Source organism: Vigna unguiculata, chromosome 5 (genome assembly GCF_037176805.1).
Source record: "Vigna unguiculata cultivar grain cowpea cultivar isolate G323 ecotype 2 chromosome 5, ASM3717680v1, whole genome shotgun sequence".
Lineage (NCBI taxonomy): Eukaryota > Viridiplantae > Streptophyta > Magnoliopsida > Fabales > Fabaceae > Vigna > Vigna unguiculata.
The window spans coordinates 24,756,634-24,782,672 of record NC_140796.1 but is presented as its reverse complement, the minus strand read 5'-3'; the positions used below and the strand labels follow the sequence as shown (position 1 = coordinate 24,782,672).

Here is a 26,039-nt window from a genome sequence, read left to right as displayed (position 1 = left end):
CCTCTATATATAGAGAACTCTAACAATAATCTCTAGAATCTTCTTACAACTTCTATTAGTTTCTAATAATACATTTAATATTCTACCAACTTCTAGTAGTGCATTTAATACCCTACTTACAATAATCGACTAACTCATGTTATGATCTCCATTCGACAAAGTCAAGATGACGATACCTTATTCATCAAACATTCCCCAAATGGTAAACATACACTACTCTTAATCTATGTTGATGATATGATTATTGCAAGAGATAGTGAACATGAGAAACAAATCTTGAAAGAAAAACTTGTTGCATAATTTGAAATGAAGGATTTAAGAAAGTTGAAGTACTTCCTTGTAATATAAGTAACTTACTTGAAGAAAGACATCTTTATCTCCCAAAACAAAGTATGTTATTGATCTTGTAAAAAAAACAAGTATGATTGATTGTAAGACCATTGAATTTCCTATAGACCAAAATCATAAAATTGGGAGTGATAAAGGCAATTCTTCTATGAATAAAGCCAATATCAAAGACTTATTGGGAAGCTCATTTACTTAACTCACATAGTATGTAGCCTATGTTGTGAGTATCGTTAGTTTGTTCATGCATGATCGAAAGAAGAGACATTTACTTGCTGCAACAAAATTCTTCAATTTTTGAAGACAAGTCCAAGAAGGAGATTATTATTGAAGAGAAATGAAAAATTAAAAATAAAAGCATATACCGATGAAGATTATACAAGATCTATCATAGATAAGAAATCTACCTCATAATATTGCCATGTTCTTGGATGGAAAATTGGTAACTTGGAGAAGTAAGAAAAAAAAAACGGTGTTGCAAGGTTTAGCGCAAAAGTTAAATTCGAGGTATGACACAAGGAGTATATGAATTGTTATGAATAAGAATTATCCTAAATAATATTAAAATGGCATGTAAAAAACCTACGATACTTTATTGTAATAATAAATCAACTATTAGCATTGTTCACAATCTAATTCAACATGATAAGACCAAACACATAGACATAGATCAATACTTTATTAAAGAAAGAATGGATAGTGACCTTATCACTATTTCTTACGTTACATTTGGACTTTGGACTTCAGTTAGCATATTCGTTTACAAAAAGGTTTTCCAATTACGCTTCCATGACCTCACAACCTCACATACAAACTAAGAATTATAGAGAGGTGAAGTGTTGTTAGTTGGATATTAAATACAGTGCTAAAAGTTGTTGGTAGGATGTTGAATTACTAAAAGATGTTAGAAAAAATTTAAAAATTCTAGAGATCTCTTATAATTATTACTTTATGGTTTGAATTCTTCATATATAAAAGTGAATATACAGTTTCGAATCAATTGATAAAAAATCTTCTTTCTTTATTATTAATTCTTTCTATTAAAACTGAAAAAACTAACTCAACGCCAGGAGTAATATCCCGCTGAGCGTGATAAACCAGAAAAGAAAAGAACGAGTTCTAAGAGCATACCACCAACTCCTGCCACATATACTTCCCCGCCAACCTCAATGCCAACTACCAGCTCTACCTCAAAGCCATCAAGTGTGGGGCCTATGCGTCAGTGCACTAACCCCTCTCCTTGGTGTATGGCAAATCATTGGATAACAAATACATGAATAACAAGTGTATCGCAGGGCCTTCAATAATAACTAATTGACTAATAGTGTTGTCGGTGTGAGAGTAGTTCATTGTAACTTTTCACCGAATGAGCCGATAAACCAGTAGGATAGGGACCTATAAATTTAGGTAATGTTTGAGCTGGTGCACTGATCCCTTCCAAGAAGCAAAAGGCTTTGCCACATGTTTATGTTTTCTTCAACATTTGGCTTAAACACTCTCCTCAGGCTTTTTTAACTTTAAATTGCAGTCCTATTCTTCATCATCCATCACTGAAAACCCAAACGTAACTTAAATCAAGTCAAAATATCTGCTTGAAGTTTATTTAATTTTGCATAGAGCCCATCCTTGAGCATAAGTTCTTCATGATCTCCCATCTGAAAAAATGAAATGAATAAATTTATTATGCATTGGCCTTGGGCCCTCCAACTGCTTGTTGAGTCCAAAATTTAAGAACAATATTTAGGGATTTCCTCCAAACTTGCTTATCAATTAAAAATTTAAACTTCTCACTTCACTTCAAAATGAATTTCATAAGATAAATAAAGTTCAACTAGAAATCACCTCAATGATGCGACCATCATCCATAACAAAGATCTTATCAGCAGCTTTTGTAGTAGAAAGCCTATGAAGTTCAGTGATTATACGCAGCTAATCTTATATATTAAAGAAAGAAAGAAGCAAGGCGGTTAAGAATTTACCTATGAGCTATGATAATGATGGTTCTTGTTTTAGATTCATCTTTTAACGCATACAGCGACTCCTGAAATAAGAATTGCATCACAAAAACAGTTGCAGACTTGCCTTTTCTTAGATAAATACAGAAATTAGATTGACCAATAAATGGAAATGATAATTAACTGCTGAAAAACTAGAATTTCTGAAATATACCTTGATATAATGCTCACTCTCAGAATCTAGAGCACTGGTTGCTTCATCAAGTATCATTATAACAGGGTCCCTAAGAATGGCTCTGGCGAGGGCAATTCGCTGCTTTTGTCCGCCACTAAGTGCATTGTCATCAACAAGGGTTTCATATCCATTAGGAAGAGAAGAAATGAAATCATGAGCATAGGCCTTTTTCGCTGCCCGTTCAATATCTTCTTGTTTTATGTTCCCGGGGCAACCATACTTTATGTTTGACTTGATGTCCATATGAAAGAGATGGGATTCCTGTTTGAAACATAAATTTTCAGAAATGAGCTTTTGACTATGTGTGAACGCAGTTTAGTTGTCTAACCTGTGCAACATATCCAATGTGCTGACGCAGCCAACGAATATCCAACTCTTTAAGAGGGAATCCATCAATATATATCTGTACACAAACGTAGATGTAGATTACATACGAAATTATCGTGAAAAGTTCATGTATATACACATTATTGATGTTTACATTACATTCCAAATCAGTAACAAGCCAAGATCAAGATGCCAAGGTTTTATGCGAATGTAAAAAGTATGCACAATTCAGATTTATTAACTGGGAAAAGATTTATTATGCCTATGTAACTTTTCCCTCATTAGGAGGATTTATTACGGGTCTGCAACTTGTATCTTCACTCCTCCTGTCCAATTATTTAATTTAAAGAATTGCAATTCCCCATGTTTCACTCACATATGATGATCAAATATGCCAAGAGTAAATTAAATATCACCAATAAATAAAAAGTGAACTATGTAACATTCATGTCCAACTACTTGAGTCTGACTAAGAAAACAATTTCTCATAATTGTGAACATTAGAAGCACTAAACACACCACAGAATCCACATCTTTATTTAGTCAATTTCCATTTCACTAACATGAGGTCATATGCTTTGAAGTATGCCATGTCTAGTCCATAGTAGTCACTACCTCAATTGTGCAGAATATTAAAAACAAGGGTTTTCCAATTCAGGAGCAATCATTTAAGGAGACCGTGACATCAATGGATTTGCTTCAAGAAATTAAAATGCAAGAAGCTGATAAATTGTGCTAATAAAGTAGGAAAGAGTTCTTGTAAAATATGTTGCTCTTTATTACAACAAAAATGTACATAAACATTTATTGGGATTGGGAAGCATAGTGAACATGATTCCAATAAACAACTAATAAAGTAGTGAATAATGAGCATGATCACGCAGATATTCATATAAATTTTATTTTCCGATGAACCAGGTCTAAAATATATAAATTATTTACCTGACCACTGCTAGGCTCATAGAGACGAAGTAAAAGGTTGAGTAATGTGCTCTTCCCACTACCACTCAGACCAACCTTGGCAAGGTAGAGCTGTCCAGTTATTACTTTAGCATCACAAACATTTAATCACAAGGAATTAAGAGAAATCTTACAATGGCAATGACTTGATTTTCCTCTGATGGAGAAGTCCAAGTGTTCTAGAACAGGCATCTGATCAAATGTAAGAAAAAATGAAATTTAACAACTAATCAGAAACAAACATGCCATGCCACATAATTGAATATTACAAGGATGCAAGGTAATAAATCACATTGAGAAGGTTTATAAGGATGTGATATTACAAATTACAATGTCAGTAACTTGATTAAAAAAATTTGTCACAACAACTGTGGTGCACTTCTTTTGGGACTTGTTTAGTTATAATTTTCTCCTTTTAGTTCATATTTGATTTTCCTTGAAAAAATCTTAGTTTTTGTGAAAATTTGTTAATTTGGAGTTTTTAGATAGATTTTTTGTTGATAAGTATAAAAGTAAATTTTGACAGCTTTGATCTTTGCTCCTTGTTTGGTTCATAACCTTTTCCACAATTATCTAATTGAGTTGATTCTTTTTACGTTTCATTCATGATTCAATTATCTTTAATTTGAATACAAGAACGTAATTTTTTGAGTTATGTGGAAGTTGCAATTTAATTATGTGGAAGTTGCAATTTAATTTTGAAAATGCCAGACAGTTTGTAAGAGGTGCTGACTTGTGATTTTGGGTGCAGTTATTTTCTTAGATTGTTTGTGCAATTCACTTGGGAGAGCCCAACTTGGATTATTTTGTGGTGCTGTGAAGGTTGTGTAATGAAGCATTTGGTCCAGTTCACTTGGCTGTGATGATTGGAGAAGCTTGCAAGAGAAGCTAAACCTGGCTAAACTTATTAAGGTCACCAGCACTTAACTCATTGTAACCTGAAGTTGTCCAAGTGAATTTTCAAAGAAGCTTGCATGGGAAGCTTTAACTAACTGCCAAGGTGACCAAGAACTGGTTGGACCTGACGCTGTGACCTGGAGTGGGCTGTGAAGGAACTCCACTAGCAGAATTAGAAAACAACATGACCTGAACCAACATGTGAAGAAGAAGCTAAGCTGACCTGGATTACTTGTGATGAGCCCCAACCCATGCAAGGGATGGAGGCACATGGCACATGCTTAGGGAGAATAAACATGTTTAGAACGGGAGTTTCTTCACCTTCTTTTGGTTTAGCTTTATGTTAACTTGACTTAAGTTGACATGTTGATTCTTTTGTTTGTTTGTTTTGTTGGACAAGCTAGTGCCAACTTGGAGGAGTGTAGCACTACTTGGAATGGAGGAGAGCATCACCTTGGAGCCAAACAAGTGGGTCGTATTTTGGAGAGACTTGAGAGGCAAGGTTGACCTTCTCTTCTAGAAGGTCAAGGGTGCCACATATGAAGGCTTGGAGGCCAAGCTAGGGTTCTCTCCTTTTCAAGACACCTCATTTTGACCTAGCTTCTAGAAACTATGTTTTGTGTTATTGAGCCCCCTAGGCCTTAACTTTGTATTTTTGCAAGGAGACCCTTTCCGACACCTATAAAAGGGGTTCTCCTAGACCATTGTAAGGGTTGAATATTTTTGGTAAAAACACTATATTTGACCAACTTTTGAGAGAAATCTCTTCTTAGAGTGTATTCTTCCTCAAGTTTTATCTTGAGATTATCACTCAAGTTGTGGCATACACCATTAATCTTGGGTTGGTGCGCTTTAATGCCCCCTTAAGTGGCGTCCCTTCATCCTTGAGCTCCCCTCCCCTCTTTTATCTTCCATCTTTTATCATCTTCCTTCTCTTTTGGTTACTTATGTTTTATGTTCCATTCGCACACTATGTCTCCATTTGTGTTCTTGTTTTAGCTTCCATTAATTGAACTTCTCTTCTCTTTGATCTTTGGAAGTGAACCTTCACATCTAAATAAATGTGATTATCTTAATTCCAGTGGCGATCTTCCTTGTGCTTGTTTAATCACCATCACACCATATATTGCTAAATCTAAAATGGGTCTTTATCAACTTGCCACTTCAAGAAATTGGGGAACGTTGTTGCAATGGCTTGAACAAATTGTTCATAATGATTACTTATAACTGGTAGTTGCCATGACCTATCATAGGTTGTTATTCCAATTTATAGGTTTCTTTCTAGGCTAGAGTATGAAAGACAAAAACCAGAAAACTTAAAGAGCTTTTGCAATTTTGAACATTCACTGTACACATTTTATAGCTTTATTAGGGTAGTTTCTATGAAGTTCAATGTCATCTTGATGGTTGCTTTCTTTTATTAGTTGCTTGTCTCCTTGTATAAACTACTGGTTCTCCGATACCTGAAGCTTCATAAACAGTTGCCCAATTAAGAGTGGGATCATCATGAAAAACCAAATCATTACCTCCCTCTTCATTATCATTATCATCATCAACTTCTCCCACTAACCACTCATTACATTCATCAATGTCATTCAATAGAATAGGGTCTATTTCATCCCTAATATTGTATCTTTGAGCAAGTTGTTGATTATACTTTATGTAAACCAAATCATGCAACCTTTTGTGGCCCAGTCTATTCCTTTTCTTTGAATGAATATGCAATGTGAATAAGTAATATGTAAATTAATTTCTTTCTACAACTTACAAAGTAGTATAATAATGAAATGAGTTATGTCTTATTACTTGCTCAAAAACACTCAAATTGCGCTCACATCCCGATGAACTACATGTCAGGCTTAAAATCTTGATTCCTAGCTTTTGTAAGTTGGGAGCTGCATGCCCATAGTATCAAACAATATATTGAAGAACCGATGCCTTTAAATTTTTGTCACATGCCTCTTTGATGTTAGCTTGTCTTAATTTTTCCTTTTTTCTCTTCTCTATTGCAGCAGTTGGATTTCTACAAAATATATCCATTGGTCCTTTTCTTCCACTGCTATTTCTCCCTTTATCATTACTAGCCGTGGAAATTTCAACCTCATCTTCACTCTCATGGTTATCATTGGTTGCAATATATTTAGGATTGACAGAGGAGCTATCTGCTTTTTCTTTGTATAATTTCCAAAGTTCTTCTCTCACATTTTTCAGAGTCTTAGTGCAAGCAGCAACATTGCCCTTCTTTGCCATGAGATGTTCTTTTGCTCTAGTAACTCCTCCTTTCATAACTTACCCACAATAATTGCAAATAGTTGTATTTAAATTTGATTCATCCATCGGATGACAATGTTTCCATCCCGGGTCACTCCTATGGGATGCTTTTGAAGGATCATTATCATTGGCCACTATTATTGCTGAAAAATAGGTATATTTTTTACAAAATAATTAGACAAATAGAAAAAATAAATAAAAAAAAATTGAAAAAAAAAACAAACTTGGCGGTGGTGGCTGGCGACGGTGGCAGCCGACAACGGTGGCGGCCGACGACAGTGGTGGTTGACGGCGGGTGGCAGCTGGTGGCAGGGTGACGGTGGCTGGTAGGGAAGCTTTAGAAACTTTTGATTTTTAAACAACACTGATCCAAAGTGATCACATATACTCAAAGGAACTCCAAATTGAACCTTGGCAAGTAATATTGAAAATTACATGAGCCTGAATGGGAAGTTCAGATTCTGGTTTAGAATGTATTACTGATTACTCCTAGCTTCAAGGAATGATGGATGGAGCCTTGGATGAATGAATGTAGCCAAAGCAAATGAGGTAATTTGGTTCGGTGGAATGGTGTTCTATGGTGTAAGGGAGGTTCTCTTAAGAGAGGTTGAGACAACTTTAGAGGAAGGATACTAGAGGGAACCCTAAGGGAAGCTCTAGCCTAGGTGACTTACAAGAGAAAGAAGTGTCTGGAGTGATCTCGACAGAGGTTCTTTACTAAAATCATGAGTGAATTACAAATGGGTGAAGACCTAAATTTATAAGAATGGAGGTCTCCAAAAGCTAGACAAAAATTGGAGGGAGAATTCAAATTGAATTCCCCAAGTGATCCTAAAGATGTGCTGCATTTGGTGGATCAAATGCCAAGGGGCACCACTTTCCACGCATTTGCAACATGTGCAAAATGAAGGAAGTGTGGGCACTCCAATCTCAAGTGACCAGCCAAGGGTTTTGATTAGGCCAATTGGAACCCAATTGAAACCTTAGGTGATCTCTTATGATCCAAGCCCAAACTAAGGTCCAAAACCTACAAAGCTTGGCCCAATTTCAAGGCCCAATTAAAAAGCCAATTCTATATCTTCACATCTTCTTTAGTCCATGTAAGCATTAAACTGCGATTGTGTTAATTTTGCATTGTTTAACATTCCTATATACATCTCATGCATAGTTTTACGTACTCAATTAGATCTCATTCATCTACATTGCATAGAACGCCGTTTTGCATCATAGTCAACATAAACATTAAGCTGAAAAATCTGATGCGTTACTGATACATTTTGGTGCTGCTGCTAGCTTTGGTTTCATTAGTGACTTTGTGAAGTTTGCGTTGTTAAGCATTTCTACATATTTCTCATGCATGTTTGTAGTGTTTAAAATACATTCCAATCATCTGCATAGCATATAAGTAAATCCATATGAACCTTAGGCTGAAAATTTGTCATGATTTTATGTCAAATTGGGTTTCAATGGTGATTTTGTCCATTTTGAGTGTTTTGATATTTCTTCATGCATATATTAGGTAGTTTTAGGTATCTAGACTTGTTCCAAGCATTATCTTTCAATAATTTATAGTTTTCATTCAGTCTGGCATTTCATCAAACACATTGTGCATATTAAGATTTTACTAAGGCATTTCATCAAACAGTTTCATAAATAACTATTCTGCATTTTTTTAGGTATTATTAAAGTTCCAAACATGTTCCAATACATTTACATTTGTTCATACATTCCATATCTGATTTCCATGCATTAGAATTCATTTTAGACATCAAAATAATTGCATTCATAGTTGTGAACCATGCATTTTGTCAAGTTGTCATTTTAGTCTTAGATATAGGTTCATTCATCATTTGCAAATCATTTTAGTTTAGTTTAGAGTGTTATTTCATATTTCCCACATTGTTTTGCATATAGATCAGATTCACACACTCTCAAATCACTTTAACTTGGTCATTTCTATGGACTGATACCTTCCTACACTACATCAGGGAAAAACTAGGATTTTTGCTTAATCTCTATGCAACTAGGAGGTTAAAACATACCGATGAAAATCTGAATATAATATTCTAAATTTATCGTAATAATTATAGCAGCTTTAGAGAATACACAATATCCTCCACGTATAATGAATGTAATAAGTCTATATATAAAAATGCATCAGTTGTGTATTCAGAAAGCAATTTCAGTCACAATATTTGTGTTTTTTTTTCTTTGGCTGCTTCATCAATTGGATATTGTGAAAATGGGCAAACTAGTTATAGGATTTATTCCCCTTGTATAGAAAATACACAAAGTAGTATAATTATAATCAAGAATAATAAAGGAAAATATGGCTAAAGCTCAAATACACACAATATGGTAACTAATATAAGATTTACGATATGCTTTCCGTTGCTTTTTCTCCCTTTTAACATAATGCTTCCAAGACCTTATTCCTTCTACTAGCCAGTTAAATAACTGGTCTTTTTCCTTATTCTTCTTTAATATGTAGAACGAAAATTTAAGCACTCAATTACTAGTTTTGTATCTTCTAATAAGGTTAAATAAGCCAAACCTGCATAGAACGGTATAAGGTGCTAAATATTAGGTCCCAAAGCCCTGAAACCATATTCTGTCGAAGAGTAATAAGTGCTAAGCTTTGTAGCCACTGCTTGTACCTGGACAAACATAAAATGGGTTTATGGATGTCAATATTGTTCGAACATATATAAACATTTATACAAAAAGTCTATGATGAACTTGTGCATACAATCTAGTATAGTATCACAACAAGGGTATCAGAGCTTATGATTTAACTTGTAATTGTTAGGTGTGGCAAGCATATGTGGATGAGGGGTATTGGGAAGTCTCACAATCTTGACTCAATCCTTGGAGAGTAGCTTATTTATATATATTTGTTGGACAACTTTGCTTACTAACAATTGGTTTTAAGATGAAATATGACAGTATTGATATCAAATAACAAAAAATATTGGCAACTCCACAAATCCTTTGTAAAAATATATGGGATGTCATAACAGGTTATGGCAAAAGCATCGAGAACAAAATAATATAATACATAACATAATTATAAATAATTAAAAAAATGCATAAATATAATTGTAATTCAAAAATAATGAAAGACAACTATATAACTAATAGCAATAGCAAGTCTAGAAATTTAAATAAGAATAAAATCCAATCAAATCACCACTAAGACTTAAAATAGGTGATCAAATATTTCAAGGGTTGAAAACAAGAAAAAATTATTTTGGGAGGGTGGATGGCCCCAAAAGAAAAGCAAACATAAAAGAAAAGAAAAGAGAACTTCATTTATTGGACAATGGCGACTAGACAACAATTGTGCTGCAGTGGGATTCCACCACCCTTTCTTGAACAACTTTGATTAAGGTCAATTGGTTTTAAGATGAAATTTGACATATTTTCTTTCGGTTAAAGCTTTCCATAATATCTCGTGTTAAATATCTTACATCAACTAGAGATATGACTAAATTATTGTATATAATTGGATGCAAGCTTTAATTTATAAGTCAATTTTGAAATGTTGAGTTAGACTTAAAGTCACTTTCTAGTATCAAAGTCTATGCTAATGATGATTGGCGAGGCTATTGCGCCACCAACTATAACAATTATAATTGAATATGTTAAAATCCCTTGATTTATGTTGTAGTTAATATGTTCTTGTATAGTTTTAATTACATAATTAAGAGACTTAATTACATTTCATAATTAGGAGGACAATTAGGAAGATTAATAGGTTGGTAATATATTTGTAACACTCCATTTAAATAATAACCTTAATTAAATGAAATGTCACACAAAATAATATAAGAAGCAAGTCATGGAGTATAAAGTTACTATTCCTTACAATTATCCAGAAGAAGCAGGAATGAACTAGGGCACACCACGATGCTAGTAACAAAATAGAGTAAGGGACCGACAGTTTCCAAAATAAAGTCCAAAGGCAAGACAATACATGGACCTTAGTCGAATTCACCGGATGCTTGCACTTATGGTGGTCTCTACTGTTCTGCAGAGCCAATTGCCAATGAGTTTCACCCTACCACTCACAAGGTTAGTCTTCAAAGATCTAAGGCCTCCTACTACTTTCACCACTTGAGTCAGTACCCTCTACGTGAGACTACCTGACTCTTTAGAGTGTCAGACTGCAATCCTTATCTTGAATCCTTACTAAATTATATCATGAGACACCACCACGAACTTTGTGGAATTATGTCCTAAATATGAAGCACCACCATGAGCTCCCACTAACAGGGGTCATGGAATTACGTCCTAACCAATGAGGCACCACCACGCAACCATCGTGAAATTACGTTCTGACCAATAAGGCACCACCATGAGATCTCACCTAGAGATTTCATGGAATTATGTCCTAACCACACCAGAATCATGTCTCACCAACCAATTATGAAGTTATCATGCATACCAATCTCATTCTAATATATTATCAACCATCCAACCATAATTCATACGTATACCATGCCAAACTCATCAATTCCAGCCCATAAACCATTCAATACATGCAAATTCACTCATTTCATGCTTTAACATCGCAATCCAACCAAAACATGTGACAAACACCGAAGAACGGAGAAGAAACAAATCCTGGGCACATTCTCGCCCAATTCTCACTCAGATTGAAAGGCCTCACCCAGGCGAGAGGTTTCCCTCGTTCAGGCGAGCTCCTTTCGCCTAGGCGAGAGCTCGAAAAGAGGAACAATGGTGTTGTCGTGTTCTCTCGCTTAGGCGAGACCTCCTCACCTGAGCGACAGCTCGCGCAACACCCGGGGGGTTTCTGATGTTCTCGTTTAGGCGAGCTCTACTCGCTTGGGCGAGATTATCCGATCCTTTCCACTGTTCACGCGTACAACAACCACAAACTCATTCAAGCAACACTCAATGCATTTTCATACCATCATAATCACCACACAAACATCAAAAATACAAAACAGAACTAAAATGAACCAAAAAGACAAGAAAACGTAAAACCCTAACTTCCTTTATCTGGAAAATGTTAGCCAAGGTCTCGGACACTCAAACAGTTGAGCACGACAGCTCTAGGAACAACTTAGTGAGCTGGAGAAAAAGAGGAACAAAAGGAAACAAAGTTCCCAAGCGGAACCTTAGCTGGAACCAAGACAACAGTGCTAAAAAAGGAAAGTACCGAATGAGGGACGACTTACGTGGAGAAGGAATGAGTTTGAACTAGCTTGACCAAGGTGGTACCAAACCCTAGCAGAGCTTCTGTGGAAAGAAAAGGGAAGAGTGAGAGCACTGATTTTGGCAAGTCAGTGCAGAATAAGGGATCTTAGCTGCTTTAGGGGCCTTGGCACCCTATGGGTCAGCCTTTAGGCTCATCTGCTTAGGATAGGCCCTTAAAAATTAGGGCAGAAAAGCAAAGAAATAATGTGGACCTTACATTCTCCCCAACAACAAAAATTTTTGACCTCGAAAATGAAGACTTACTAGGAAAACATGTGGATGTGACTTCCTCATATCCTTCTCTAACTCCCAAGTAGAGTCATCTATCCTTCGATTCCAGATGACTTTGATGAGACTGACTGGTTTTCCCCGACGTTCCTCAACTCGACTATCCTCTAAAGCAACGGGTGGTACTTTCAACACATGAGACGGATCAAACACATACTTCCTCAGCTGCGACACATGGAACACCAGATGGAGATTTGCTAAGGAGGCAAAGCAATCTCATAAGCCACCGGCCCAATCCTCCTCGAGATCTGGTAAGGGCCAAAGAACTTAGGAGAAAGCTTCCTTGAGCGGAGAACCATTCTCACACCCGTGGTTCGGGTCACCCTCAAGAACACGTGATCTCCCGCCGCGAATTCCAAAGGTCTCCTCCTGCGGTCTGCATATGTCTTCTGTCTACTCTGAGATGCCTGCATCCTATCTCTCACCATTCTCACCTTCTCTGTAGTCTGTTTTAACAACTCTGGTCCAACAAGCACTGCTTTCCCATCTTGATACCAACACAGAGGAGTCCTACATTTCCTACCATAAAGAGCTTCATATGGCGTCATGCCAATGCTCGCATGAAAGTTGTTTTTGTAGGTGAACTCTATCAAAGGTAGGACTTCATCGCAAGAACTCAGATGATCCAGCACCCATATCCTAAATAGATTCTCAAGCGACTGAATCGTCCTCTCAGACTGACCATCGGTCTAGGGATGATAGGCTGAACTCATGGTTAGTTTGCTACCGAAGGCACTCTGCAAAGTCTGCCAAAACCGTGAAGTGCGGATCTCTATCTGAAACAATGCTCGAAGGTATTTCATGCAACCTCACAATCTCTTTGATGTACAACTGGGTCAACTTGGCCATAGACATCCTCAGATTCATTGCCAAGAAATGAGCACTCTTGGTCAAACGGTCCACCACAACCTAGATCGCATCGTGGCCTCTAAAGGTCCGTGGCAAATGAGTTACAAAGTCCATAGCTATGCTATCCCATTTCCACACCGGTATGTCCAAGGTTGTAGAATTCCACCGGGTCTTTGATGTTCTACCTTCGCCTTCTGACACGTCACACAAGTAGACACAAACTGTGTCACATCTTTCTTCATACCTTGCTACCAGAAGGTTTCCTTGAGATCCTGGTACATCTTAGTCATGCTAGGATGCAAACTAAGACGACTCTCTTCCTCAAGAATTAACCTTTTCACTTCAGCATCGTCAGGCACACACACTCTACCCTGGAATCTTAATACACCATCATTTCTCAAGGCAAAATCCTTTGCTTCATCTGATTCAAGTTGTTCCACTACTCTTTTCAAATTAGCATCCAACAACTGTCTTTCTTTAACTGAGTTCAAGAAGTCACTAGATATAGTCAGAGTACTACACCTAATGAACTCTGATCCCAACTCAACCTGCAGCTTCATGTCTCTGAATTTCTCCAGCAGCTCCACCTCCTTGATCATAACGTGTGCAGTATGCACTGTCTTCCTACTCAAGACATCTGCTACCAAGTTTGCCTTCCCCGAATGATATAGTAGTTCGAAATCATAGTACTTCAAGAATTCCATCCACCTCCTCTGTCTCATGTTCAACTCATTCTGATCGAATAAATATTTGACTCTTGTGATTACTGAATACACGAAACTGAGCACCATACAGATAGTGCCTCCAGATCTTCAAGGCAAACACTATAGTTGCCAACCCTAGGTCATGAGTGGGGTAGTTTCTCTCATGCACCTTAAGCTGCCTCGAAGCATATGCCAGCTTTATTCTCTTGCATGAACACACAGCCCAAACCTAGATGAGAGGCATCACAGTAAACTTCAAAGGATTTACCAACATCAGGGATCACAAGTATCGGAGCACTCGTCAACCTTCACTTTAGCTCTTGAAAGCTCTCCTCACACTTATCCGTCCAAGTGAAAGGTTGGTCCTTTCGAGTAAGATGTGTTAGAGGCGCCACTATTTTGGAGAATCCTTCTATGAATCTCCTATAGTAGCTGGCTAAACCCATGAAGCTCGTAATCTTTGTTGTTGACTTGGGACTTTCCCACTTAACCACTGCGTCCACTTTCATTGGATCCACCGCTATGCCCTGTGCGGATATCACATGGCCCAAAAACTGTACTTCATCCATCTAGAACTTGCACTTGGACAGTTTAGCATACAGTTGTTTCTCTCTCAGAATACCAAGCACCAATCTCAGGTGTTCCACATGCTCCTCCTGAGTCTTGGAATAGATGAGTATGTTACCAAGAAGGGTCTGAAAATCCTATTCATGTAGTCCATAAACACAACCGGAGCATTGGTCACACCAAAAGACATATCCACGTACTCAAAGTGGCCATATCGAGACCTGAAGGTTATCTTCTGCACATCATCTGCCTTCCCTAGTATTTGATGGTATCTCGACTACAAATCAATCTTCGAGAATACCGATGCTCCATGTAACTGATCCATTAGATCATCTATTCTAGGGAGAGGGTACTTATTCTTCATCGTCATCTTGTTTAGCTGCCTATAGTCCATACACAGATGTGAACTCCCATTCTTCTTCACCAGCAACACTGGTGCTCCCCATGGCAAAGTATTGGGCCTTATGAACTGTTTCCCCAATAACTCCACTATCTGACTCTTGAGCTCTACCAGTTCTACCAGAGTAATACGATATGGAGCCATCGACACTAGACTGGTTCCTGGCACCAGATCAATAGGGAAATTCAACTCCCTACTGGGAGGCAACCCTGGTACTTCCTCCGGAAACTCGTGCACAACTGGTATAACAGACGTCCTTTCTTCCTTCTTCACCTCCAGATGCGTGAAGATTATGTAGCATTGCGCGTCATCTTGTATCTCCTTCATAACCCCTTGAGACGATAACAACTCATACTCCTCTGAGTTCGGGAACAACAACCTCTTCTCTCGGCAATCTATAAGAATGCGATTGGCAGAAAGTCAATCCATCCCCAAGATTACCTCCAACTCTTGTACAAGTAGACATATCAAATTCACCTTCTATCTACGCTCTTCTACCTCCACTGGACATCTAGCACACAAGGACGATGTCCTGACCAAACCCGATGTCAAAGTAGATACCACAAATTCACACTGCAGCTCACACATCGACAGACCTAATCTTTATACACAAGTTTCTGACACAAAAGAGTGTGTTGCTCCATGATCATACAATACACACAAAGATTCACCAGCAATCATGCAACTACCCATAACAAGGTTACCTGAGTCTGCTGCCTCTGCTTTTGTCATGGCATAAACTATGTTTGTGCCTGAGGCCTGTTGCCTCCTCTCCTCTGTTGATTCTGCGCAGGAATCTAAACTGGAGGCCATGCCACCGCCCTTGCAAGGGTGGGACAATCCTTACCAAAGTGGCCTTCCTTACTACAGTTGTTGCATCTTTTGAAGCCTTCCATTTGAAGGCACACACTCCTCAGATGAGGGCCTCCACACCGGAAGTACTGTACCCTGTTCTGCAAGGAAGAGAAACCCCTAGACCCCTAAGACTGAGGGTGGGGCCTATCATACGGTTTCCTTCTCTCTTCATGCCTTAGTTTGGACCCAAATGGTCCACCAATCCTCTGATGTTGCGGGCGTTGAGTTTCCACCTCAACTTTCATCTTTTCCATAACTCTGGCCTATTCCACCAAGGCAGCAAAATCCTTGATGGACAGTGGGGCAACCATCAGACGAATGTCTCCCCTAAGGTCGTTCTCAAATTTCCGGCATCTCCATTCCTCATCAAGTGGCATAGTGTAAAAGCAGCTGAGGTGCTTGAACTTCTCAGCATATTCAATTACAAACTTCCCCTCTGGGTTAACTGGAGGAATTTCACCTCCTTGGCGTACTTCACGCTATTTGGAAAATATTCAGAGAGGAACTTCCCCCTGAAGGCCTCCCAAGTGACTGGTTCCTCCCTTTCTTCCATGATGGATTTCATGCTGATCCACCAATTTTCTGCTTCCCCAGTGAGCATGTATATTGCAAAAGCAAATTTATTCTCCGCAGGGCACATCTTCACATCAAAGATCCTCTCCATATCTTTTAGCCATTGATCTGCGACAACTGGTCTTGCCGCTAAACTTCACTGGATGGTGCTTCAAAAAGTCCTCCAAGCTCCACTCTCGGACTGGAGGTCGTGGCTTAGGGCCGAAAACAGGGGTAGCTACCCAGTTCTCCTCCAATTGGCGGAGGGCCTCCATATGCTGCCTATGGGCATCTTCAGCAGCTACTCTTGCAGCCTCCTTTTGCTACATCACTAGTTGTTGCTGCTCCAACGATGTCGCCTAGCGCTACATCGACGCCTCATGTTGTTGCATCATAGCGTTACTCTGCTAAGTCATAGCCGTCACCATAGCTTCTATCGCCCTCGCGATATCTGGTACGTCGCCCTGAGAAGATTGAGGAGTTCTACGCGGAGGTGCCATATCACTGGCACATAGTAAAACCATTAGTCAAACTTGATCAGACAAAAACTTAGCTAATGACATTAGAAAGACATAACGAAAACTAAGCGGACATCTAAGTTCACAGACTCTAAGGAATGACCGCTCTGATACCATAAATGTAACACCCCATTTAAATAATAACCTTAATTAAATGAAAACCACACATAGAACATACAAACAAGCAAAAAGGGTAAGCTAGAGTAGAAAATGATTTATCATGTCATTGCATACAATTCATATAGCCAACGATACATACATCAACCAAGCATGTGATGACTCGCAAACAATACACTAAGACTTATGATACGACTTATCTGGATACATATAATTAGTTGGATTTATCGGATGTTTACACTTGTGGTTGCCTCTACTGCTCTACAGAGCCAAATGCCAATGGGTTTTACCCTACCAATTGCCAATGCTTATCTTAAAGATGCCATGGTTGTCACTGGATATAAGAACTATGTCATCAACATATACTATCAAGTAGACACATTCAGCACTCGAGTGACGATAAAAGATTGAATGATCTGCCTCACACCGAGTCATACCAAATTGTTGAGCAAAGACGACATACCAACCAAGAAGACTCTCCATGAGCAACAAATCCAAGAGATTGCTCCATATAAATCTCTTCTTACAAATCTCTATTGAGGAATGCATTTTTAACATTCAATTGATAAAGAGGTCATTGTTGAAGAGTAGTCATGGCTACAAATAAACTAATAGAAACCATCTTTGCCACGGAAGAAAAAGTATCACCATAATCCAAATCGAAAGTTTGTGTAACCTTTGACCACAACACGAGTTTTAAGATGATCAATAGTACCATACCATCAAGACCAACTTTGATAAAAAAAAACCCACCTGCAACCAACAACAGATTTACAAGACGGTAATAGGATTAGCTCCTAGGTTCCACTATTATGTAGAGCACTTAGCAAGGCTTCCAAGATTAGGAGTTATGATCCTAAATTGAAAGAATTAATCTGAAAAATTTTAAATTGTTTTATTCTATTGATTTATTTAATATAGTACATCAACTTCTATATATAGAGAACTGTAAACCTAAAGTAATGATTACAAAAAGATCTTTAGAATCTTCTAAGAGCTTCTAACAACTTCTAATAGTACACTTAATATTCTACTAACAACAAAAGGAATTAGGGAAACTAGAGTTCGAAGATAATTTCTATTTATATAGATATTCCAAGATATGATATTGATATTATGAGATATTCCCATAGTAACATCAAGCCAAAATATAGATTTCCCATGAGAAAATTCAGTAACAGAAAAAACAGAATAAAGAACCTTCCAAATTCTCTTTTTTCTGTTCCATAAGCTCGTACAGTTCTTACTGAAGAAAGTGTCTCCAGAGCAACCTGCATAGAAAAAATATTAATAATTAAAATAAGATTCTGGGCACTGCTTCAGAAACAATATATACGTGTATAATGTATATACGTCATTTGCACAAGCTGTGAAATCGTGGATTAACTTTGCAGCCTTTCTCTGATACCTATTTAAGCAAAAAATTACATGCTTCAACCCATCAGCAATACCAAGATGTACATAAAACTAGAAGGGAAATATCTATGGTTAATTTAAATTTTGTAAACATTTAAGCACATTTATCACCTTAGTCAGATACCTATTTAATTTAAATTTCCATCTTCAAATGACAAAGAACTGTTCATTTCATACAAGATGATTTATGGTATCTAGAGTTTAGAAGATGATTTGTCTGTTATTCAGTCTCATTACATACATTTGATATATATACATACGTTGATATATAGTTTAGATTTTCAGACACTTATAGGAAGGGAAATAGGTGTGCAAATAGTTTAGCTGCTTATGGTCTTAGAAGTTTAGTTTTTACTTGGTGGGATGGATACCCTCTCTGTACACATAGATGGGGCATCCCAGATTACAAATTGTCTGAGTGGGTTTCGATTTGGTCCCAACACCTTTGTATTTCTTTTTCTTTTAATTGCATAAAGAGTTCTGCAGATGATTAGTACAAATTATAGTGCTAACTTGGATAGGATTGCAAGCCGGATCACGATGTGATAGCATTCTTTCTACAGATCAAAAAAACTATGTACATGTGTAGATGTAAAAAGTAAATACAATCAAGGAAAAAATTTCAAACAGAGAAATTTAATAAAGCTCAAAATGTTTTATTATGGATACAAAAATAATTTCACTAGTATGATTGAAAAACGGATACAGACAGATAGGAAGAAAGGAGATTTTATAAAAAAAAAATACAAAAACAAAAGAGAACTAAAAGACATAAGAAAATAGTAAAGCAAAGCTACAGGTTTAACATAAAGGGGAAGATGTTAACAATGCTTACTGGCCATAAACAAGAAAAATTGCAGATAAAATAGAACAAATCACCAAGGCAGATAATGCTAGAGGCCAAGATAAAACCATCAAATTAAGTATTGCTCCAGTCCCCTAGATATAAAATAAAAGAACAGTTAATACCAGATGGAAAGATAAAGTCATCAAACTAAAATAACAGGCTAATATGTAATGTAAGAATTAAAACCTGACAAGTGTTGCGTAATATCAGCTGAAGATCATTTCCTATTACATGGGATAATCGTTGACAATCTGCTGTGAGCCTGCTTGTCAAGTCACCAACTCTTTCTTTATCAAAGTAGGAGATGTCCTACATCACAGATAATAACAAACATAGGCCATAGAACCGAGGAAAAGAAAGAAATAGCAAAACAATACAAATAAATAACCAAAAAATTCTAATAAGCAAAAATATACGAACCTGAAAAAGAATTGTTGCATATAAGTTTTCTCGTAGATGCTTTACCTGAAAAATTATGCATGGAACACTGGATGGTGACCGGTGCTGTTAATCTTAGACAACAATTGTATTTTAAATAAAAAACAAACAACAGTGGAGTGGGAAAATGATCTACAATAGCTATAAGAACAAGAAGAAGAGGGTATCCCAAGCAATTATATGCATGGAATAAACAATTCAGTCAAAGTAGAAAGTTGAAGCTGTAGTAATGAGATAGGGACACGGAAATTGAATTTCTTAATTAAAAAGGCAATGGAGAATTCCCAAGTGAGATGTCTTAATGGAAATGTTAGAGCAAGAGAGTTATGGATAACAAAAAGTTTTTAATTGTGTTATCTAGTAGTTTAACCATTCATTATTAAGCATTGTCTTGCTTGCCCCAACAATGATCATGACATTTCCCGGCTTGAAATATTTCCTCAAAAGAATGCATGACAAAAACCCACACAAGAAAGCAAAAAGAGTCCCAATTCATAAAGTTACTATCAAACGAAAGCCACACAAAAGAAAAAAAAAAAAAAAGATTCTCCCTAAGTTAAAACCTCCAAAACTTCAGCAAAAAAGGGGAGATTCTAAATAAAGTTCCAAATAACTCTACCTTGACCTCCAAAACTAAACCTAACTTAAATGTTGATGAAAACCAATTAAGCCATATATTTACTTTAGGTCCCCCATAATTTGCTTTGTTGGCCAAACTTTGAAGTTTCTTTTACACCATTGTCATACCAAGGACATTGGTGAAAAAGCTAACAGCCTTATCCAATAGTGTAACCACACAAAAAAAAAAACAGGTAATGAATCAATGTATTAAGCCCATATCTTATGATTATTCTAGAAGTCATCAAGGAGCTAAGGTGGTAATGGAACAATAGAGGAGTTAATTTACCCATGGTGTTGGACATTCCAGAGGCTAGGTATGGTTATTTCTATGGCCTTTCTTTTATTTCCTTCTTGTTGTTTTAGCATTGTTACACCTGGACAGTCCACTCTCAACAATCTGCTCTTGACAGTCTAATCTCAATCTTCTCGTACAATCTCAATAAGAAATGTTCATTTCATATCTTCTTATCATAACAAACAGTATTCAGTTTTGATGAACTGATGATTTCATCTAATTGTATTATTAATCGAACAAAAGATAATCTAACTACAATGATTCATAGAAATAGTAGAAGGCATGATGACAAGCAAAGAAAAATGTCCTGCATATGAAAGTGGATCCATCAAAAAATGTTAATTGAGATTTGAGAAAGGACTGAGATCAAGAAAAACTTACCAAGGTTACATTCAAAATTCCAAAGCAGCCACATCGTAGGCCGCTGAAATTCAAAATAGGAGAACAAAGTTATGACCCACTCCATCTTAATACTAAAACAAATGATAGCTCATATCAAGACTAAGCAATAAATTGAGTCAAAGTGTTCCTTGATAGGAGAGTGGTAGAATAAGAATATACAAAAAAACACTAGGCACTTCACACAAGGTTTGATAACAATTAGGTCATGTGTATTCAAAGTTCAGACATCTAGCCTCTTGTTTTTACTATAAGTGGCCCTAGTTACTGAAATCAAGCTCCCTAATTATTTTAGGGTGAATTAAGTCAGTCCTCTAGCACCTTGGATAATCAGCTTACTAATCATTGTAGAGATATCAGGAAGAGTGAATAAGAAAATAGGTTCCACAGAAACAAAGTTCTACAAGAATCACCTGCATATCCCTGAAGTTACACACAAAAGAAGTAAAAACAGTGCATTCCTAGAGAACACCACAGTCTCACCACTCTGTGCTGAAAATATTGATGCTGCCAATATACTTGGCATGGAGATCTCTGAAAGCTGCAGAAGCAGAATAAATATTGAGAATTAACAAAGACTAGGTGAAAAATATAAAAGTTATGAAGGTACAGTGCTGCAAGTATATCAAGTTGCACCAGTTATTTTAAGACAGTAGTGCCTTTACCATCTCTTCATAAAATAAAACTTAACAAACTATCAGAAGCATAACTCAAATGGTACTGAGTCTTTCTGGGGATAACTGCCAGCTTGCTTGATCATGATATCACATTATCTAAACAATTGTGCATGAACTTTAGCCTCCCGCCTTGCATGAGGTCATAAATCTTAAAAGAAGTGGCAACCAAGTGCACTAAGATCTTAGATTTGAGAGGCTGTTTCTAGAGTGATCTTTGTAATTAGGTCTTAGATCTTCTTCACAATAACAAAAAAAAATAAACGTTATGCAACAAATAACCAAGTCGAGGAGTTTAATTTTGATGCACCATCTATCCCTCAATCATGCAATGAAAAGCACTAAGATTGAGCTTTTAGTTAGTTAATAATGTCAAGGTCAAACTCTTTTATTGAAATGCATGGCAACTCGTGATCAGTAATACAGTAATTTATTCCATGTACTCGACTATAGAACTCCATTGAAACAAAAAGGGAGAACATATATTGAAACTCAAAGGAATATGAATCTAATTAGAATACACGGACAATATAAAGGTATTTTATATGATAAATTCATTGACTTAATAGTAATCACTTTAATTGGTTGACACTTCACGGTATAAATTTTCTTTCCAAGACAGTGCATGAATATTAAACTCATGAAATATATAACATTTCACAGACAACATTGTAGTGCAGAACAACAAGTGCTATCCAAATTTAACCTGCCAGACTACTATAAAAGAAAAACACAATTAAATATATAATCTGGTCACTAATAGGTATATACTCGTATTGCTTTAGTTCAACAAAATTGATTAACCGGTTAAGAAGATCACAGTAGCATCAAAATTATCAACTTGTTAATAACATCCCTGAGAACCAATTTACATATAGCAGTTAGAACTAAAGGAATATTAGCAACATACTTCAAAAAAAAGAGTTTCCTTGTTTTTGGCAAAGTTTGTAAATAATACTTAAAATAGGTTTTGAGAAATTCCTCCATAATCATTTTTATTAAAGGAAAAAAAAAAGAAAAACCTAAAATAATTATTTTATATATTGTATAAATTTAAAGTAAGAATGTTGAAAAAATTACGTGATAGAGCTTCTATAGCTTTTGAGGTTTGAGGTTTAATTTAAGTTTACGGAGAAACTTGTGTCTTTTTCTTGTTTCTCACGTAAGTGCTTGCGAAGAAGCTCTTCCATACAAACTCTCACGGATTAAAAGTAACTCGTGCAATTCACACTCACAGCAGCAATAACAAGGGACCCAACCGCCACAAACGCGACCCATCGCTCATCGGCGACCAATTCCCATATTCGCCGGAGAGCAATCAACGCCGCCGTTGGCTCCACGCCGTCTTCCCGGAGCTCCGGCAAGGCCCACCAGCTTCCACCGGGTAAAATTGATGTCAAAAGCCCGACCCGTTTTGCGAACAGGGGACCGAGCAACCTGGATTTTGGGGCAATGATTCGGAAGGTTTCGGAGCAAACCGGTGGCAATGAGGACAAAAAGTGGGTTTGGGATTTGGTAGAGATGTAGGGTACAAAGGTGCATTTGGGAACGTGGGATAAGTGAATGCTAGAGTGACGAAAACGAATGTTAGGGAACTTCATTGCTTCTGTTTGTCTTCAGAAGCTATCATTGTGTGTAATGTAAGTAAACCATTAGCATTTCCTCCGGTATTTTTCAGATTTATGGAAATGGTGAGAAGGAGCAAATTCACGGAAAAGCTTTGGGTAAGGAATCATTATTTGAATATTTTATTGTCGAAATGAATAAAACTTCGTTCAATTTTGATTACTCGCAGTAATTATAATAGTTAAAAACTATTTTGTAAACAATGATAATTTTTTTCTATAATTTTATAACAAATCACAGTGACATTACATGTCCGTAACATAATATTGTTTTTTAAATTACATTTAAATATAATTGTTTCTTTACCATATGATACATATAATGGTCAACTTCTATCCTTTTGTTTAAATTTTTTTTTAAATATCTCTTATATCCAATAAAGAAAAGGCAATTCAAGATATATTTAACAAAATTTCTTTCTTTTATAAGTGTTTATATATATATATATATATATATATATATATATATATATATATATATATATATATATATATATATATTACGGCGATCCTTTAGAATACGGAAATGATATTTCAACAAAATATTTTAACAAGATTTTGACAATACACGTGCGGAGTTGGTTTCTTTGGAAACGAAAAGGAAAAAATTAATTAGAGAGAGTAAGGGAGAAAGGAAAAAAGGGAGAAGTGAAATAGAGAGAGAAAGCAAGTGCCTGTCGCCGGACCGGATTCAGAGACCCACGTACTTGAAGTTCTCACCGGCAACTATTTCGTCGTCCACACCGGAGGTCACTCACACTATTTTCATACACTATCATTCATCTAGACTGTTGCATTCGGAGTTGGGAGTGGGTTTGCGGAAACTGCGGCCACCTTCCGTCATCGACGACAAGGATTTCGTCCTCACAATAGCCAAAATAAACAACTGTATGAAAAGTGGGGAGTTACTCATACGTATGTGGGGAGTTACTTCAGACTTTATGATTATTGGTTGTAGATTTTGATAAACTTTATTTAAATTTCCTATTTCGATCATTCATTCACCCACTCACAAAGTCCTTTCCATCATTAAAAATGCATGCACTGAAGCGACTGGTTTGTCTAACTGCACAATAAGCTAAAAACGCAACTCAAACAAAAGTGGGAAGTAAGTCATAAGTATGTGGGGAGTTACGTCAAACTTTGTTTTCAAACGTTGCAGATTTCAATATAGTTAATTTAAATTTCATGTTTGGATCATTCATCATTCATTCACTGACAGACAAAGTCCTTTCCATCATCCAATCCTCATTCAATAAATTAGGTGGTAGTCTAACCTCACAATAGCCAAAATAAACAACTGTATGAAAAGTGGGGAGTTACTCATACGTATTGGGGATTTACGTCGGACTTTATGATTATTGGTTGCATATTTTGATAAACTTTATTTAAATTTCCTCTTTCGATCATTCATCATTCATTCACTCACTCACAAAGTCCTTTTCATCATTAAAACTGCATGCACTGAAGTAGTTGGTTTGTCTAATTGCACAATAGGCTAAAAACGCAACTCAAACAAAAGTGGGGAGTAAGTCATACATATGTGGGGAGTTACGTCAAACTTTATTTTCAAAAGTTGCAGATTTCAATATGGTTAACTAAATTTTCGTGTTTGGATCATTCGTTATTCATTCACTCACACACAAATTCCTTTCCATCATCCAATCCCCATTCAATGAATTGGGTGGTAGTCTAACCTCACAATAACAAAATTAAACAATTGTATGAAAAGTAGGGAGTTACTTATATGTATGTGGGGAGTTACGTCGGACTTTATGATTATTGGTTGCAGATTTTGATAAACTTTATTTAAATTTCCTATTTCGATCATTCATCATTCATTCACTCACTCACAAAATCCTTTCCATCATTAAAAATGCATGCACTGAAGCGGCTAGTTTGTCTAACTACACAATAGGCTAAAAATGCATGTCAAACAAAAGTGGGGAGTAAGTCATACATATGTGGGGAGTTACGTCAAACTTTATTTTTAAAAGTTGCATATTTCAATATAGTTAATTTAAATTTCGTGTTTGGATCATTCATCATTCATTCATTGACAGACAAAGTCCTTTCCATCATCCAATCCCCATTCAATGAATTGGGTGGTAGTCTAATCTCACAGCCATAATAAACAACTGTATGAAAGTGGGGAGTTACCCATACATAGTCAGACTTTATGATTATTGATTGCAGATTTTGATAAACTTTGTTTAAATTTCCTATTTCGATCATTCATCATCCATTCACTCACTCACAAAGTCTTTTCCATCGTTAAAACTGCATGCACCGAAGTGGCCGATTTGTCTAACTGCACAATAGGCTAAAAAAGCAATAGAAACAAAAGTGGGGAGTACGTCATACGTTTGTGGGGAGTAATGTCAAACTTTGTCATTATAGGTTGCAGATCAAATAAAGTTGTTGGTTGTCTTCAGTGGGGAGTGACAAATGCATTTGTGGGGAGTCACACATGAATATGTGGAGACTGATGTTGGTTATTATGTTTCGAGGGTTCAGATTTATTTGATAGTTAATTTGAAATCGTATTTTGGTTCGCTTTAATAACTCACTTGAAATTATTTTCCATCATTAAATCTGCATTGACTTAAGTGATTGCTTTATTCATTGCCAACTGGAAAAATAATCGGAACAACCACAAAC

The 26,039-nt window shown here is 36.5% G+C and overlaps 1 pseudogene across 1 annotated transcript; it reads right to left on the bottom strand.

Annotated features, from left to right (window-relative positions):
- Nucleotides 1-1,259: 1,259 nt before the first annotated feature.
- On the bottom strand, nt 1,260-23,453 carry LOC114185526 (ABC transporter B family member 26, chloroplastic-like; annotated as a pseudogene). The gene is made up of 16 exons (XR_014995056.1): nt 22,989-23,453; nt 21,493-21,620; nt 21,062-21,104; nt 19,747-19,791; nt 19,513-19,635; nt 19,315-19,418; nt 18,417-18,471; nt 18,264-18,334; nt 9,545-9,647; nt 3,957-4,014; nt 3,805-3,879; nt 2,864-2,938; nt 2,515-2,796; nt 2,325-2,386; nt 2,188-2,248; nt 1,260-2,000 (listed from the first exon to the last, which is right to left on the bottom strand). The product of XR_014995056.1 is annotated as an ABC transporter B family member 26, chloroplastic-like (transcript).
- Between the last annotated feature and the right edge of the window lie 2,586 nt (nt 23,454-26,039).